This window comes from Lithobates pipiens, unplaced genomic scaffold (genome assembly GCF_037356315.1).
Source record: "Lithobates pipiens isolate NorthernLeopardFrog02 unplaced genomic scaffold, aLitPip1_a1.2 Scaffold_23, whole genome shotgun sequence".
NCBI classification, from domain to species: Eukaryota; Metazoa; Chordata; class Amphibia; order Anura; family Ranidae; genus Lithobates; species Lithobates pipiens.
Genome location: NW_027507785.1, coordinates 186,581,083 through 186,600,707, shown reverse-complemented (window position 1 = coordinate 186,600,707; position 19,625 = coordinate 186,581,083). Strand labels below are relative to the sequence as shown.

The 19,625-nt window shown below is 40.0% G+C and overlaps 1 protein-coding gene and 1 pseudogene across 2 annotated transcripts in view; both read left to right on the top strand.

Annotated features, from left to right (window-relative positions):
* KCNT2 (potassium sodium-activated channel subfamily T member 2) overlaps window positions 1-19,625 on the top strand; it is a 1,477,061-nt gene that overhangs the window by 1,248,639 nt on the left and 208,797 nt on the right. The gene's annotated exons all lie outside the window — the stretch shown is intronic.
* On the top strand, window positions 9,980-10,693 carry LOC143927010 (large ribosomal subunit protein uL16-like; annotated as a pseudogene).

Here is a 19,625-nt window from a genome sequence, read left to right as displayed (position 1 = left end):
GGGGTTAACTGTGTGCCCAACAATGTGCGTAATATGTGCTGTTTTTACTTTACTATCTGGCTGTTGTTTCTCCTGGGTTTTCAGGGAGAAAAAACTGCCAGATCACTGCTCAAACTCACAGAGTTCTGCATGTTTGTAAACACAGAACTCTGTGTGTGATTGGATACAGTCAATCAGCTGATTTCAGCCAAAATCATTGGCTGAGATCTGCTGCCAAATTCATGCTGTGTCTGAACCCAGTGGAAAGGCCCGACATACAGGTACATCATTGTGCCTGAACCTGATGCCTGCTCGCAGTATATTTACTGTGAGCCGCTGCCACATGGTTAAACTATTCAGATGCTGCTGTTTTAAGAGAATATTGCAGGTAATTGGTCAGTGAATCCTGGTGCCTGATTTGTTGTTCATATAGCCAACTGAAAAGTTGTTGCTATGCAAAGTCTGTCTCAATTTATTGCTGGCAGACAGAACATGATAGTTAACAGGTCTGCCCACCCTATACTCCCATTCCCAATCAAATTAACCAGTTTTACTCATGTGCCAACCCATGTGGCCCCTTCACTTAATCTGCTACAGTTGTCTTTTATTTAACCTAGAAAACCAAAGGTTAAGAAGGCACTGATATGGTGAACATTCATTTTGAGCTTTTTTTGGCATGTGTTGTAGTCGCTTAGCAACAATATGACAGACAGCAAATGAAACTGATTGATTATATTGATAAATTGAACCAGTCAGTCAATGTCAAGTCCCATGATTTTGATTTGAAATCGAAACATTAAAAAGTAATGAAGAAAGGTTTAGCTATGGGATGCAAATCTAGATGTTGTTTTTTAGTATAGTGTTTTCTTATTAGATGTAACTTTTACATTTTGCAAGGTGTTATTTTTTTTAATGCCCTTCAAGGAGGACATTTCTACTGAAGGAAGCAGTTATATGAGAAGAAAGATCTGTATTACATAAACAGATACATAAGTATATGAAGCCAGACCAGGTTATAAAGTACACCTATGTTCATTACACTGGAACTTCAAAGTACGGGGAAAAAAAACATAACATCGATTAATTCAAACAGTGAACTTCAGAACATCCAGGTCTGCATATGATTTTTTTCATGAAGGCACTGTGTATAGTTACTAAAGGTCTTTGCCATATAAAGATGAGATTAAACTTTTTTTTTTCTGCTGAGGATGTGTCAACCTCATAATCCATGTACAGTATATTATTCCATGCCAAAGTTAAGTAACTAAACAAAATGTTCTGAAATTCAGAGGTACAAGTAGAGAGGGAAGAAAGATGTGTGAACCTCTGTGTCCTTATATCACCTTCCTGAGTATCATTGACAGTTTTCATTCAATGTGCCAGTGTAGGAGTCAGGACCTGCATCTAGGATTTGGATATCAGTTTTTTAGCCATGAACAAAATATCAAGTCTAGACATCTTTCAATAATCGCTCAATGCTAAGATTGACAATATTGCCAAATAAGCATAACTTGGGGTCTAGTCCTAGTGGGGAATGCATTTAATTGTATAAGATCTCTATGATTTGTTTACAGTATTAATGTAGTACCGGGAAAGCCCATGACAGATAGAAGAAGGTACCTGGGACCTGTTGTCATCTAGGACAAATATGTTACAATGGGTTTTGTATTTGGAGATATGAAGTGGAGTAAGAAAATGTATGTATACATTAGTATTGTTTATATGAGGCCTTAAATGGTTTGTAAACCCTCAAGGTTTTCCCCTAATGCATTCTATGCATTAAGTTGAAAAACCTTCTGTAGTGCAGCTGCCCCCCATAGCCCCCTTTTACTTACCTGAACCCGATCTTTCCAGCAATGAGCACATGCCCAGCAGCTCCAGTCTTGGGTCCATATTGGATAGATTGATAGCAATAGCCAATGGCTCCCGCTATTGTCAATAAAATCCAATGACATTGGAGCCAGGGACGGGGCCTAGTCCTGTTGTACGCAGCAGCAGAACTCGGGAGCACGCACGCATGAGTGGCCCCATGGCGGAGGTACTTGATGTGGAGAGGAGTCAGGAGCACCACTGGGGGACCCCAGAAGAGGAGGATCGGGGCCGCTCTGCAAAACCTTTGCACACAGGAGGTAAGTATAACATGTTTGTTATTTAAAAAAGAAAAAAAAATTAACCTTTGCAACCCCTTTAAGGCTGGGTTCACATATGCAAATTTGGTGTGGGTTTCCCCACACATCCAACTCGCATGACAGGCAAGTGTGATTGTCTCTCATTGGAGCCTGCTCACACAGGTCTGAAGCAGCAGCGGTCGGATTGCAGAAGGGTCCTGTGCATCTTTGGGTCTGGTTCAGGTGCAAATTCAGGCAAAACTTTGGATGTGAATTGCACCTGAACCAGTGAACAGGGATGCACTGGACCCCATGCTGTGAACTGCGGTCGCACATATGTGAACCCGGTCTAAAAGAAACACATTTGTTGGTAAATTGGGCTTTGTCCCATGTATCATCCTTCTGTGCTGATCTATTTCCTATTTTTTTTTTTTAAAGGAATCCAGGTGCTTGTAGTTTTGGGAGAGCTAACTGTTGATACAGAGTGGAAATTCATTTAGATGGGGCTAAATCTGTAAAGATTGCAAAAATTGGTTTATGAGGGAGAGTGCTGGTTATTTTACATATCTGTGTTTGAGCAGCATACCCAGATGAATATAATTGATGAGCATGTGGATGGGAAGGTAAAACTCTGTTTTCAATTAAGTGAAAGAACCATTATATAGTTACATAGTAGGTGAGGTTGAAAAATGTCCATCAAGTCCAACCTATCTGTGTGATTATATGTCAGTATTACATTGTATATCCCTATATGTTGCGGTCGTTCAGGTGCTTATCTAACAGTTTTTTGAAACTATCAATGCTCCGTGCTGAGATCACCGCCTGTGGAAGGGAATTCCACATCCTTGCCGCTCTTACAGTAAAGAGCCCTCTATGTAGTTTAAGGTTAAACCTCTTTTCTTCTAATTTTAATGAGTGGGGTCACCAGTACGGTATTTATAAATTGAAATCATATCCCCTCTCAAGCGTCTCTTCTCCAGAGAGAATAAGTTCAGTGCTTGCAACCTTTCCTCATAACTAATATCCTCCAGACCCTTTATTAGCTTAGTTGCCCTTCTTTGTACTCAATCCATTTCCAGTATATCCTTTCTGAGGAATGGTGCCCATAACTGGACAGCATACTGTAGGTGCAGCCAGACCAGAGTCTTGTAGAGTGGAAGAATTATAATTTGATCTCTGGAGTTTATCCCCTTTTAATGTATGCCAATATTCTGTTTGCTTTGTTAACAGCAGCTTGGCATTGCATGCCATTGCTAAGCCTATCATCTACTAGGACCCCAAGGTCCTATTCCATCATTGATTCCCCCCCATGTATTGAGTGCATTCATTTTTGCCACCCAAATGCATTATTTTAAATTTTTCTACATTAAACCTGATTTGCCATGTAGTTGTCCACCCCATTCATTTGTTCAGATCTTTTTGCAAGGTTTCCACATCCTGTGGAGAATTATTGCCCTGCTTAGCTTAGTATCATCCGCAAATACAAAGACTGAACTGTTTATACCATCCTCCAGGATGTTTATGAACAAAATAAATAGGATTGATCCCAGCACAGATCCCTGGGGGACCCCGCTACCCACCTCTGACCATTCTGAGTACTCCCCATTTATCACCACCCTCTGAACTCACCCTTGTAGCCATTTTTCAATCCATGTACTCACCATATGGTCCATGCCAATGGATCTTATTTTGTACAGTAAACGTTTATGGGGAAGTGTGTCAAATGATAACTGTAAAGCAATTTAATATAAATTAAGTTTTTTAAGAATTGATCAATCCCATTATGTCTGTCCTTGCCCTTATACGAAAAGTTTAGAGAGGGATTCCATAAATTTGAATAATTTGAGGGGTATGTGGGTAGGGAGTGCCATAGGTTATACACAATTTTCAGTAGAAGGATCATCTTAATAAAATTTGCATGACCCATTATCCCCCCAATGACTTGGGCAATATTGACCATACCTGTATTTTTGTTTTGATAAGTGCTAGCAAAGGTCTACATTGAGTATCAAATTATTTGTAATACCTTTTGAGACCAAGATCCCTAAATATTTAATAGTGCTTGCCCCCTAGTGAATGTTTGGAAGCTTCATTCTTAAAGAGGGATTCCACCAAAAAAAAAAATATTAAAAGCCAGCAGCTATAAATACTACAGCTGCTGACTTTTAATAAATGGACACTCACCTGTCCCGGGTTCCAGCGATGCCGGCAGCCGAGGCCAATCGATCGCTCGGCTCTCGGCTGCTGTAGTCACCATTCTAGGTGAGGGAATCAGGAAGTGAAGCGAATCGGCTTCACTTCCCGGTTCCCTACTGCGCATGCCCGAGCCGCGCCGCGCAATAGGAAATCTCCGCGCTGTCACTGGGACCCGTGTGTGTCCCAGCAGACAGCGTGGCAGGGCAGGAAATGGCGTAGACTCCCACGGGAGTCTATGCCCGGAAGTGGGTGAAAATACCTGTCTTTGACAGGTATCTCCACCCCCCTCCCCCCTGAAAGGTGTCAATTGTGACACCGGAGGGGGGAGGGATCCGATCAGCGGAGGTTCCACTTTAGGGTGGAATCCCGCTTTAAGTGGGAAAGAGTCTAGATGCTAAATTTGAGGCACAGGCCAATTTAAAGATATGCCTGGAAACTCACTGAATCAATTAATAATATCTAATGCTAGTAGTAGGGAAGGTTTCTGTCTGCTAGATACAGGAACATGCTGTCAGCATAACATCCAGCAGTGTTGTTATGAGTGTCCAGACCCAGGCCCTGAATACCCAGTTGTTGTTATAGGATTGTGAGTAAGGGTTCAATGGTTACTGCATAGATAGACAAAGTCAGTAGCGTGCATACCTACCTAGTTTTCTTGGCCAGGGGAAAGATGTCTGAGGTCCATCAATTTACAGTTATTCAAGCCATGGGTTGAGAATATGTTATTTCAGGAAATTACAGTTAAACTCAGATTTTTGTAAGGTCTGCCATAGAAATCTCAACTCCGTTAAATCAAATAGACCTATCACATTGCAAGGGAACCAGAACAAGTGATACCTAGGGAATACATTAATTACAAATTTAAAAAGGGGGTTGTCTGCTCATCCATCTCTCCAGCAGGAATCTTCTTTGGTGAAAAGAACAGCACCTTGCATTTATTACCAATCTCTTAACAAGGTCACTATTAAAAACACTATCCATCTCCCATTGGATCTTCCAAAATCTCCAGTTCACCAAGATATTCACTAAGTTGAATTTACGCAAAACTTAACTATAACTTTTGGGCATCTTGAATGCCCTTTGTGCTTTGCAATGTGCCAACACCTTTTCAACATTTTGTCAATGACATCTTTAGGGATTTCATGACATTTTCATGGAGGTCTACATAGATGACATTCTGATTTTGCGCCATCTTTCTATTTACTGTTCAAGCCCAAAAAGTATAGGCTTCTTAGCCTGATCATTACCACTGGGTGTATCAACATGGATCCTAAGAAAGTCTCAATGGTTCTGGAATGGCCTGCTTCCACTGACAAGAAAGGAGTCCAATGCTTTTTAGGGCTTGCAAACTTTTGCCGTAAGGGATTTAAGCACACACAAACCATTTTTGACAAACTGAATGGCTCTTCTCTGTATCCCTTTTAAAGCACCCAGATTCTTCCCTAAATGTTTTTCTTGAAGCCGACACTGGCCCTAAGGCACCATGTTACTTTCTCCTTATGGAACAAACACTCACAATAAAAAAGCACCATTTAGGCACTAGGGGAGCTATATATTGCTCCTGATGTAGACAGGAACTTCACATGCTTGTGCTGTCACTTTCTTAGGAACCCCACATCCAACTTGTTTCACAGCCTGGACAACTGCATTATCAAAGATGAGATGCGGAAGTATCTGAAATGTATAACACCAGATAAAATATAGTAGTGCAATCTCAGCAGAGAGAAATTATGACAATAGTGGCAGGGAGTTGCTGTTAATAAAGTGGTTTGGAGGAATGGTGCTATATGTTGAAATGGGAAGCCCATCCCCTCCCATCCAATGACCATAAGAACTTTGAAAAGTTAAGGTCAGCTAGTTACTTTAGACAATGCCAGGAAAGACATGCTCTCTGCTTTTCAAGGACAAACTTAATGTTCAGTTGGGTAGTTGAGCATCAGCTGTTATGATGACAGCTTCCTGTTGTCAATGGTTGGTAACTCCTTAAAAGCTATTGACATCACAGACCCCTTTCACTTAGATGGCTGCAAAGGGATGGAGTGGTGGTGACATCACTAACCAAATATGGCCGTGTCCAGTGTTGTCACTTCATCACTATCCCCTTGTATTAAAACCAGAGAGATTTGGTCTGGTCCAGATTCTGGGGGAAAACCATAATATGTTGTTTATATATATATATATATATATATATATATATATATATATATATATTAGAAAAAGTGACATATAAAAAAGAAAAAAAATGAGGGTATGGTATGTATTTTTGCATTATTTACAAAATAAAGGAAGCTTGCAGGGAAATGTCTTTCTTGTCTTTCTCTTTGTAACATTCACTCTTGCTACACTACTTTGTTTACATGGTAGACTTGCATCTCTTGAAAGGCAGGCTTTTTACAGGGTTTTTACATGAATGGTTCCTTTTTTGATGTTGCACTTTAGGCATTATTAATTTCAATTCTCCATGCAATTTTTTTTTTTTGCTTGCTTTTTTGCTTTGGTGCCTAGTACCCAGTCCTCTATGCCCTTTTTTTTTTTTTTTTTTTTTTTTAATCAATCTCTTGTCTATTAGCCTCAAAAATGGACAAGATTGATTTGAGAGACTCATCTTCCATTGACTTCATAGGGGTTTGGATTCTGTATCCAAATGTTTGATATGTTTGGCCAAACTACTCCCTTTCACGTATATTTCCCTAAAGATGAATTCCGAGCATGGTATATTTTTACATAGTTATATTGTTGCAGCTGGGACTGCTGTAACTATGTATATACTTTCTCTGATCGATACCCCTGGAAGCTTGAAATCACTGAAGAAGAGACCACTACTTCAGTGATCTCCACTTGCTTCCATGTCCCATGCTGAGCAGCCAGCCTGATACATTATTATCACAGGAATTTTGCTGGTAAAGCATATTGTCTTTATGTTAATGAAGACAAGGGTCTTTTCTCCACACCTCTGGCCCACTGAATGTGGGGGAAGTACATATCATAATTTGTAAGCCCCCTTTAGATTAAACAGACCCCAGATATATGCTATACCAACATGAATAACTAAGCGGTTACATAGTACTCCTCATTACTCGTTTATACAAAACAAATACATAATAAATAAACATAGAAACCATAGATTAATATTTTTATTTTTAAAAAACAACCCATGATGTAAGAAAAATATAAATCAAAGATAACAAAAAACAGTTAATGCAATAACTGTCACTCCTAATGTACATCTCAAAAGAAAACACGTGAAGCTTACCAGAAGACTTGTTTTAACCATATACGACACAGCTATGCAGGATCCCTATAACATGGAGCTTTCTAGTCTGTAAAGTGATATGATTCTGCCAGTGTAGGCTGTATATATGTCAGTACCCACATCTTTATTAGTCAAACATTGAATTAAGCATGTTATACCTCCATGAGGACCATTAAGATGGACCATTCACATAATGTGCATGAGATATAAAGTTAATGGCACTGACTCATGTCTTTTGTCTCATAAAGTGGATGGTTCTGAGTGATCAACATATAATCACATTAGTAAATTCAGAAAGCAGAAAAGGGCATCAAACGGATGTCTGATAATGTACATAGTTCACATCGATCTACATTTAATCACATAAGACGTCTCATTATGTGCATAATTCACAGCAGTCTACATAAAGACATATTAGCAATTACAGCAAGCAGAATAAAGCATTAGATGGATCATTCACTTCAAATACAGGACATAAAAGGTTAATATCGCATTAATAGTAATCCACATATAGTCACACGGGTAATTGCAACAAGCAGAATAGAAAATTCAAGAAATCAAATGCAAGAAAAAAAAAGCATCGTTTTCAGGGATGTCAAACTTGCCACTGATTAGTTGGAACTGCAGATATGTAATATAGCAGGAGAAATAAGATATGTGGTAGTTTGTAGACACGTGCGATTCGTTTAGTTGCAAATCGAAATTTAGATGCAATTTGCAAGATTTGGAGATTCACATGCATCTGAATTTCCAAATCACAAATCACAATATTAACCACTTGAAGACCAGGCCTAGTTCTTAAATGTGTTACTTACAAGTTAATTATTAAGTATTTTTTGCTACAAAATTACTTTGACCCCCCAAACATTGTATATCATTTTTTAGCAGAGAACCTAGAGAATAAAATGGCAGCCGTTGCAATATTTTATGTCACCCTGTATTTGCTCTGCAGTCTTTAAAACCCAATTTTTGGGGAAAAAATACACTTCAATGAATTAAAAAATAACTAAACAATAAAGTTAGCCCTATATTAGTATAATGTGAAAGGTGATGTTACACCAATTAAAAGATACCTAACATGTAATGCTTTGAAGTTTCACACACTCGTAGAATGGCCTCCATAGACCACTCTTAACCCGTTTAGAGTTACAGAGTGCTAAAATTATTGCTCTCGCTTTAACAATCATAGTGATACCTCACATGTGTGGTTTGAACACTGCTTACATTTGTGGGTGTGACTTATGTATGCGTTTACTTTGGCAAATGGGCATGAAGGGATGGGGCACTTTAACCACTTGCCGACTACTGTGCATCGATATACGTTGGCACAATGACAGCAGTGGGCAAATGGACCTACCTGTATGTCCACTTTAATTGGCAGGGCTAGTGGGCTCAATGTCTGATCTCCCGGTGATTGTGTCACGGAGCCACAGAATCGGGAGATGCCCTTGTAAACAAGGCATTTCCTCATTCTGCCTAGTGACATGACAGAAATCACTTTTCCCTGGAGCAGTCATCTCTGTCATGTCTGTGGTAGCCCACCCCCCCACAGTTAGAATCACTCTCTAGGACACACTTAACCCCTTGATCGCCCCCTAGTGTTTAACCCTTTCCCTGTCAGTGTCATTTACACAGTAATCAGTGCATTTTTATAGCACTGATTGTTGTATAAATGACAATGGTCCCAAAATAGTGTCAAAAGTGTCCGATGTGTCCACCATAATGTTTCAGTCACAATAAAAATTGCAGATCGCTGCCATTACTAATAAAGAAAAAATAATAATAAAAATGCCATAAAACTATCTCCTATTTTGTAGATGCTATAACTTTTGCGCAAAGCAATCAATATAAGCTAATTACATTTTTTTTTAACCAAAAATATGTAGAAGAATACATATCAGCCTAAACTGAGGAAAACATTTTTTTTATATATTTTGGGGGATATTTATTATAGCAAAAAGTATAAAATATTGCTTTTTTCAAAATTGTTGCTCTTTTTTTGTTTATAGCGCAAAAAATAAAAAAAACGCAGAAGTGATCAAATATCACCAAAAGAAAGCTCTATTTGTGGGGAAAAAAAAGGACATCAATTTTGTTTGGGTGCAACATCGCATGACCGCACAATTGTCAGTTAAATTGACACAGTGCAAGATCGCAAAAAGTGCTCTGGTCAGGAAAGGGGTAAAATATTTTGGGACTGAAGCAGTTAAAATATTCTTATTTATGTTATTTTTTCTATTTTTACACTTTCCCATAAAAAAATTTTTTATCACTTTTATTACTGTCGCAAGAAATGTAAACATCCCTTGTGACAGCAATAGTCACGTGTCAGGTATTTTTTCGGAGGGATCTAGGGTCTATAAGACCCTAAATCCTTCCTTTGCACTTAAAAGCATTAAAAATCCAAGTTTTGCTTCCTCTTTGCTGTCGGCGAGGTACCATCATGGGCCGCAGACCCGCTCGCTGTTACAGATACTGCAAAAACAAGTCCTACCCAAAGTCCCGCTTCTGTAGGGGTGTCCTAGATCCCAAAATCTGAATTTTTGACTTGGGTCGTAAGAAGGCCAAGGTGGACGAATTCCCACTATGTGGTCACATGGTCTCTGATGAGTATGAGCAGCTGTCATCTGAAGCTCTTGAAGCTGCCGTATCTGTGCCAACTAGTACATGGTGAAGAGTTGCGGCAAGGATGGCTTCCACATCAGAGTGCGTCTCCACCCGTTCCATGTCATCCGCATTAACAAAATGTTATCCTGCGCTGGGGCTGATAGGCTCCAGACTGGAATGCGTGGTGCTTTTGGGAAACCTCAGGGCACAATGGCCAGAGTTCACATTGGACAGGTCATTATGTCCATCCCCACCAAGACCCAAAACAAGGAGCATGTGATTGAAGCTCTGCACAGAGCCAAGTTCAAGTTCCCTGGCCGCCAGAAGATTCACATTTCCAAAAAGTGGGGATTCACAAAGTTCAATGCTGAAGACTTAGAGAGCATGGTGGCTGAGAAGCGTCTTGTTCCTGATGGCTGCTGCATCAAGTACATGCCTAGCCAGTGCCCTCTGGATAAGTGGAGGGCACTGCATGCTGACTGAGCTCCCCACTTTTATCTGACCTATGTACTTTTGAGATCTTATATCAATAAAGTTTTCAAGTACAAAAAAAAAATCCAAGTTTTGCTGTTTTGAATACAGACATTTTTAAAAATCTGGTGCCATTAAGGCTCCAGTAAGAAGGTTTCTAGATCCGGTACCCAACCAAAGCCGATTCAAAGCTGGTGGATGTGGCAGCTGGTCATTCGGGCCTCCTAGTGGGATGGGAGCGCCCGTGCAGCAGGAGGGGGGACGTCCCCTCCCACTGCTTGTGATCATTTTTGGGGAGCTGCTTAGCCACATTTGGGAAAAAAATACTGCGCTAAAGAAATCTCTCAACAATCAGTCTAAATATCTAAAGGCTGCGATTGATACGATGTGATACACACCTATAAAGCATATAAGTCAGGAATTTCAACCGCGCTCACAATTACAAAAATCTAAAAATATATATCTAAAACCTATAACAGAATAATATGTATACACTATAACTAGTCAAAAATTATAATACAAAAACCCAACTAAGTGAATAATAAAAATATACTCTATAACTCATACAATAATCAAGTGTACAAAAAAAAATATATATAAAGTGCTCAAAAATTATATATAAGCAACAGTTCCTCATAAAGACGTAATCATAAGCATACAGTGGTAAAGTGCACATAATTTTTGTGAACAATCAGAAATATTATGAATAGAGTGCTCAAAAATTATATATAAGAAAACAGTTCTTCATCAAGATGTAATCGTGGGCATAACAGTCCAATAATCATAAGTGTTTCTTCTCAAGAAATCCTATGCGGGTGCAAGAGAGAGAATTTCCTTCACCAACACCGTGCTGATAAATGGTAAAAATGCGTGCTTACCAAATCCCAGAATCAGAAAGGCATTTGATATCAGAAATCTTAGGGGTCATCACACAGGGACATCACCTCGTTTTCACGTGGTTGGACCATTCATAAAAGGCAAGCAAAGACTCCCATAGCGTAAAACCGTAAACCAAAATCTTTTATTCCATAATAAAAAACATACTCACAAACATAAAGGTCAAATCAGCGTTAAGAAAAGCCGGCCGGCAAAGCGAACGCCCAAATGTCACGTGATTTGCGTCAAGCACGTCAAGACCATCCTACGTACGTTTCGCCATATGTGGCATCGTCTGGAGCGCGGTTGAAATTCCTGACTTATATGCTTACCCACATTGATTGTTCTCACAAGAAAGCCAACCATTGGCTCTAAAAAACAGTACTGGGTGGATGCTTGTAGCTGCAGGCATCACCCTGGTACAACCACTTGAAGAAAAATGACATACAGGTAGGTGATTTTGCTGCAAGTGGTTAACAAATTTCAACAAATAAATTATAACGAAAACAATAAATTCATTCATATTCATTTGTTTTATTTGGATTACATGATGCAATAGTTTGGGCCTTTTATTAATGTTTGAAGCATCCAAATTAACATAAAGACATAATGAATGATCTGAATTGATTTGTATATATTAGTCTTTATTCTAGTGAGCGTAGTGTGAATATTAAAAAAAATATTATTTTTATAAGTTGAACTCTTGTCAGTGGATGAGACCATTTGTTTAATTTGTATGTGCGCAGGCAACAAACAAAGTCAGTTGGGAATGAAGAAATTAATTCAACTTAATAACATAAAGAATAAATATGTATTCATATAAAATGCAATATTCTAATTGAAATCTAGCTTTAGCAGTGCTTCAGAATTCAAATAAACAAAAGTCCATGGATCAGATAAATCTGTATAATCAGAAACGATCAACACAGTCCTTCCATATGTGACCTAAGTGACATATATTCTTAATAGTCATCAGTCACCACACCTTGTGTGTTATCCCCCTATGGTAATATACTCACCAGAAAAAAGATAAATAAATGCCTGTCTTAATCATTCCTTGACCTGCAAGATCTGTGCTTCCATCTGCATGTCACTCATGACAAAAAATACATGCACATAGCATAAATATAGTTTAATAATTAAATCCCCATCCCCTCTTACAAGATGCACTTACAAAAAAAGATTAATTCAAAAGGCATTTAGAACATTTAAACAGTCCTTATAATGTTCAGTCAGAACTCTCACCACCAGATGGTTTACACACAGAGTGGCATACCCCGGTTGAGTAGAGAGCTGATCGACAGACTGGATGGCTGTGTGTTCACACACTGACGCGTTTCATCATCACTTCATCGGAGGGCGTGGCCGCACAGCACACCCCATATACACATATATATATATATATATATATATATATATATATATATATATATATATATATATATATATATATTACACACATATATTATATGTATCTATGTATTAATATAGATGCATTTATTGTATTCAGAGTGATGCGGTAGTCTTTTACTCTTGGATGATCAGATAATTCTTTTTGCATTGACATTTTTCATTATTATAAAAATGCTCTACATATGAAATTGAAACATAATGCAATGCAATAAATACTATAAGGTATAAAAGTGAAATAAGATGATTCCTACGTATTGTGTTTGGGTTGGATGGAGGTGGATCCATCAGAATCTCCAAATCATAACATAACAAATTATTTCAAAATGAATGTTGTTCAATTTGTTAATTTCGGATGCATGCAACACCAGTTGATATTGTCCAGTCAGCTCATTCCATTTCTCTTTGTGACTTGGACTAGCAGGGATGACTCAGAATGCATAAGTAATCTCACAAAATAATAAATTAACATGTTAATGACTATAGTCAATATTTTGAAATAACAAAAAAATAACAAAACTTTCGTAACAATATGAATGAAGACAACATTCAAACCAATATGTCAACAATAAATAAAAAATCTCTATTAATAAGGTTGTCTGATCAAAAACACAAGCACAATATATGGCTTTGGTACAATGTTCAACCCTGCATATTGTGTAGCATTCATGCAAATCCAGTTACCAGTTTAAGTAGAGAGTGCACCCTCATTTACTCTCATGAATACGGTCAAAGGCACAGATCCTGAAATGCACATTTTGCCATTAGGAAGATTCAAATCCTGATGGGAAATGTGGGATCCGAGGTTGTCAGAATTTATGTTAGAAATATGATAGAGATATGTGTTTTAAACATGTTTCTTCACGTAAATACCCAGTTAAAATGTATTAAGGAGGAAATATTCACCATGAGGCTAGAGCTCTGTAAAACTGTGCAAAGAACTTCTGATCTAGAAGAAAGAGTAAGTTCTGCTGAGGATGACCTGGGCCCATTGACGCGAGAAATTAAAGGACTCAAAGAAATAATGAACATACAAGCCGCTAAACTCAATGAGATGGAGAATAAGAGTTATAGAAATAATGTTAGTGAGCGTAGTGAGGGTCCCAATCCTATAGCCTTTTTGGAGGGGTGGTTTAGGGAAATTTTTGGGGCCACTTCTTTTACGGCATTATTTGCCATCGAAAGAGCTCATTGAGTCCCTTTAAAAACCTGTCAGCCAAGTGACTACCCCACTACTTATGAAAATTCTCAACTACAACGACAACATAACCCTGCTACAGAAGGCCAGAGAAATGGGGGACAATAAGTTTAAGGGGGCTAAGGTTTCGCTTTATCCTGACTTTTTGCCAGATCTTCAAAAACGTAGAGCTGAATTAATTTTGATTAAGTGAATCTTGAAATACAAGGTCGCATATACATTATTGTACCCGGCAGGTTTAAGGGTGACAGCATTTGGCGAGACTTTGTTTTTCAATTCCCTGGCTGTTGCAGCCCAGTGGCTAGAGGAAAACAAGAAGGACTTAAATCCCTGTAGAGGAGGATTTGGGTTTGGCTAGGATGGTCACACACATCCTAGGCATTACCTTCAGGGGAGGTAGATGTTTGTGGGTCGGTTCACACCTGAATCGCACCCTCTAGGAAGAGACAGGTTAGGAAGATTGCCTAGCAACAGGGGTTTCTGTTTTAATGCATAAATGTTTTTTATGGTGGACCTCTACTTTAAGTGTTTTTATATTTCCCGTATGTGTTTGTTGCTTATAGTTAACATACAATGAAATCATGTTATTGTCACTGCTATCCAGATGTTCCTTTATATGAACATTAGTAATAAGCTCTGCATGGTTTGAGACTATCAGGTCCAGCAGGGCAACAAACAAAATAAACTGCAATGGAGAATCTGCAAAGCATGCAGGGAATCCCGGTAGTTGTGTCCAGCATACAGGCAGCACTCACAATATGAAAGGAGATTTTTCACATAGGCTTATATTGTGTTGTCAAACATAAATATTGCTTGTATTACTATTACAATACTAATGTTATTATAGGACTGGATGGGAAGTTTTTTAAAGCAATAAAGGACAAAACATAAATATTCACAGTTATTGAGAAGAAAAAAGGATGATGGAGCCAATTTGATAGGATAATGTGGGGCTGTAATGAAACAAGTTTAAAAGAACAACTCTCAGAGGTAAGAGTCTGTGACTAATTAATAGGAAACTGAACTGACTTGCTGGGAAGGCTGTCTCTCCAAGGGAGCTGGGAACCTGAACACTGAAAAAGAGAGAGAAAGGGGGAGGAAGAGAGGTGCCAAGCTGCCAGTAGTGCATTTGATTAAACACAGATAAAACACAAACAATATGCACTCACAAGCATCTTGAAAATTAGGCTTCAAAGTAAAGTTTGTGACAGGAGAGTCCACGTGAAGCCAGAGCAGCTGGGATCGCAAAGCCCGAGCAAGGGTCAAAAAGAGACAAGGAGCCAGTGTGGGAGACTCAGTGGAGCTGTCAGAAGTCAGAGAGCCATATGCCAATCAGAACGCGTTTCAGGGGATGCATCATGCCTCCTTTATCAGCCTGAATAGTAGTCTAACATCCAGAGAATATATGCACGCCCCCACATACAAGCCACAGTTAACCCTGCCAGTGGCGGAATTATAGGGGTCGCCAAGATCGCCATGGCGACCGGGCCCCTTGCTGCAGGGGGCCCGAGGGCCCCCTGTACTTCTGCGATAGGAGGGAAGGCTGAGAGGAGCTCACAATCATCAGCCGAACTGAAATCGGCACTGTGCGGCAGCTCCTCACATTAGGCTTAGTGAAAGCAGTGTGTGCTCTTTGTCTCCCCCTAGAGTGCAGTACCCGCCAGGAAGAGGTAAATGTCTGCTGTTTTTTTTTTAATAAACCTATCTACTGTATTTGTGTTTGTATGTGTGTGTGTGAGCATGCTTGTATGAGTGAACATGCTTGTATGTGTGTGTGTGTGTGAGCATGCTTGTATGAGTGAACATGCTTTTATGTGTGTGAGCATGCTTGTATGAGTGAACATGCTTGTGTGTGTGTGTGTGTGTGTGTGTGTGTGTGTGAACATGCTTGTATGTATGTGTGTGTGAGCATGCTCGTATGTGTGTGTGTGTGAGCATGCTTGTATGGATGTGTGTGAGCATGCTTGTATGTGTGTGTGAGCATGCTTGTATGTGTGTGTGAGCATGCTTGTATGTATGTGTGTGAGCATGCTTGTATGTGTGTGTGAGCATGCTTGTATGTGTGTGTGAGCATGCTTGTATGTGTGTGTGAGCATGCTTGTATGTGCATGTGTGTAAGCATGCTTGTGTGTGTGTGAGCATGCTTGTATGTGCGTGTGTGTGAGCATGCTTGTATGTGCGTGTGAGCATGCTTGTGTGTGTGTGTGAGCATGCATGTGTGTGAGCATGCATGAATGTGTGTGAGCATGCATGTATGTGTGTGTGTGTGTGAGCATGCATGTATGAGTGTGTGAGCATGCTTGTATGTGTGTGCGTGAGCATGCTTGTATGTATGTGTGTGTGTGTGTGAGCATGTATGTGTGTGTGAGCATTAATGTATGTGTGTGTGTGTGAGCATGCTTGTGTGTGCGAGTGTGTGTGAGCATGCTTGTATGTGTGTGTGAGAGCATGCATGTATGTATGTGTATGTATGCATGTGTGTGTGCACGTGTTTATCAGTGGCGGTGCATCCAAAAGGGTGCACAGGTTCCACCCCCTCTATGACCAATGGATAGATTCATGCATAGCATAGCATGAATCTATCCATGGCCACCGCTGCCACCCCCATATTTAGGTGTCTGGTTCCTTTTGGGGTGCCGGGTGCCTGAATTACAGCGGTGGGGGGTGTTTTTGCAGCGCCTGATTAGAGCCATGGGCTCTAATAGGCTTCAAAATAGGTGAACTGCGAGCGCCATGCTTGACGCTCACAGTCTACCCAGGTGTGTTAGAAAAGTGAATTAATATTCACTTTCCTAACACTGACCTGCCTCTCCACCAATCAGATGTGCAGGTCTTTTACCCATCACTTGATTGGCTGAAACAATAGACACAGCTATTGGACGCCCATCAGGAGGAGGGGACGGGAGATGAGGATGGCAGTAGCTGCATGGAGGACCCCGCTCATGGCCGTTACCCGCTGCCCCACCAAGACAGGGTAAGTGGCGGGCAGACAGTAAACCGGGCAGTGGGGATTCACAGTGGCAGCATTTGATGGGCACAGTAGCAGCATTTGATGGGCACAGTGGTAGCATTTGATGGGCACAGTGGTGGCATTTGATGGGTACAGCTGTGGCATTTGATGGGCACAGCGGCAGAGTTTGATGGGCACAGTAGTGACATTTGATGGTACAGTGGTGGCGTTTGATGGGCACAGTGGCTGTAATTGATGTTTTTTAAATTGGTTCCTTTATATGTAGCCACCCACTTGGGACTGGGCCTCGGGGGGGGGGGGGGCCGCCATGGTTTCCTGCATCGGGGCCCTGAAGGTTCTAGTTACGCCACTGAACCCTACCCTGCCCATCATGTGGAAGTAAGAAGGGGGAGGCTGCAATGGATTAAAACGAAAGGTATGAAGGTGTGCAAAGGAGAGTATAAAAAATATATACAAAAGTAGAAAAAGTGTAAAAAAAAGGAGGTTAAAGTAAATACAAGCACAAAGTATTGCTCAATTGTCTTGTAATCTATTGAAAAAAAAATTAAAAGATTAATATATTAATTGATCATATGATATATATATATATATATATATATATATATATATATATATATATATATATATATATATATATATATATATATTAGGGATGAGCTTCGAGTTCGAGTCAAACTCATGTTCTACTCGAACATTGCCTGTTCGCCTGTTCAGCGAACAGTGAACAATTTGGGCTGTTCGCAGCAAATTCGAAAAGCTGGAACACCCTATACAAGTCTATGGGAGAAATCTAAAGTGCTAATTTTAAAGGGTAATATGCAGGTTACTGTCCTAAAAAGTGTTTGGGGACCCGGGTCCTGCCCCAGGGGACATGGATCAATGCAAAAAAAAGTTTTAAAAACGGCTGTTTTTTCAGGAGCAGTGAGTTTAATAATGATTAAAGTGAAACAATAAAAGTGTAATATTCCTTTAAATTTCGTAGCTGGGGGGTATCTATAGTATGCCTGTGAAGGGGCGCATGTTTCTGGTGCTTAGAACTGTCCCTGCACAACGTGTCATTTGTGCAGGAAAAAAAGTCTTTTAACCACTACAATACAGGGCACTTTCACCCCCTTCCTTCCCAGCCCAATTTTCAGCTTTCAGCGCTCTAGCGCTTTCAGTAACAATTGCGCGGTCATGCTACACTGTACCCAAATGAAATTTTTATCATTTTGTTCGCACAAATAGAGCTTTATTTTGGTGTTATTTATTCACGACTTTTTTTTTTTTTTGCGATATAAGCGCAAAAATAGCGGAAATTTGGAAAAAAAACAATATTTTCTTTTTTCTATTTGAAAAGAAATCCAATAAAATCAAATTTTGTCATAAATTTAAGCCAAAATGTATTCTGCTACATGTTTTTGGTAAAAAAAATTCCGTTAAGTGTATAATAATTGGTTTGTGTGATCACGGACATATGTACGCAAATGATCATGTACATATGTGTGCAGGTGATCACGTACATATGTGTGCAGATAATCATTGGGACATGTGATTTTAGTGGGACATATGTGGGGGACATGTTTTTATTATTAGGGACATGTGTTTTTATTATTTGGGGACATGTATGTTTTGGGGACATGTGTGTTTTGGGGACATATGTGGGGACTGTGTTTGTACTGTGTGGTGTGTTGTGTGTTTACACTACACTGATGATCAGTGAGTAAAAAGCTGTAAAAAGCAGCCCATACTCACTGATCATCAGCCGGCTGCAGCGTTCTGCTCTCCTCTCCTCAGCGGTGACTTCCGTGTGAGGAGAGGAGAGCCGATTGCCTAGCAACCGGCTGTTTGTTTACATCACATGACGGCCGTGATTGGACACGGCCGTCATGTGATCAGGAGGGCCAATCACAGAGCCCTCCTGCCGATCTGAGATGTGCCGTGTCCGGGTGACACGAGCACATCGGGATCGCGCTGCTGCGCGGTCGCGCGCGCGCGATCCCGCTACTCCTGAATGACGTTCCTGAACGTCCTATCAGGAGTAGACGGCTCCCACCCGGCCGTATATATGCATTGGCCGGGTGGGAAATGGTTAAAATCACTTGCGGCTATTGTCGGGTCCCGTAATACAGAGAACACTCAATGAGTGTTCTCTGCATTAGCCGACAATTCATTCATTCATTGATAAAAAAAAAAAAAAAAAGCGTGGGGGTTCCCCTAAATTCAATTACCAGGCCCTTCAGGTCTGACATGGATATTAAGGGGAACCCCGTGTCAAATTAAAAAAAAAATTGACGTGGGGGTCCCCCTAAATATCCATAACCAGACCCTTCAGGTCTGATATGGATATTAAAGTGGAGGGCCACCATGAAAACAAAAAAAATATAAAAAATTACAAAAAAATATAAAAAAAAAAAAAAATGAAAAAAAATTTTTTTTTTTACTTACCAGAAATCTTCTGTCTTCGTCGCGGCGTCTTCTGGGTAATGGGTCGCGCTGTGTTCTGGGAACTGTGTGTTCCAGAACACAGCGCGTCCCATTCAGAAAGTGCTGCGGGACTCGCGCATGCGCAGTAGC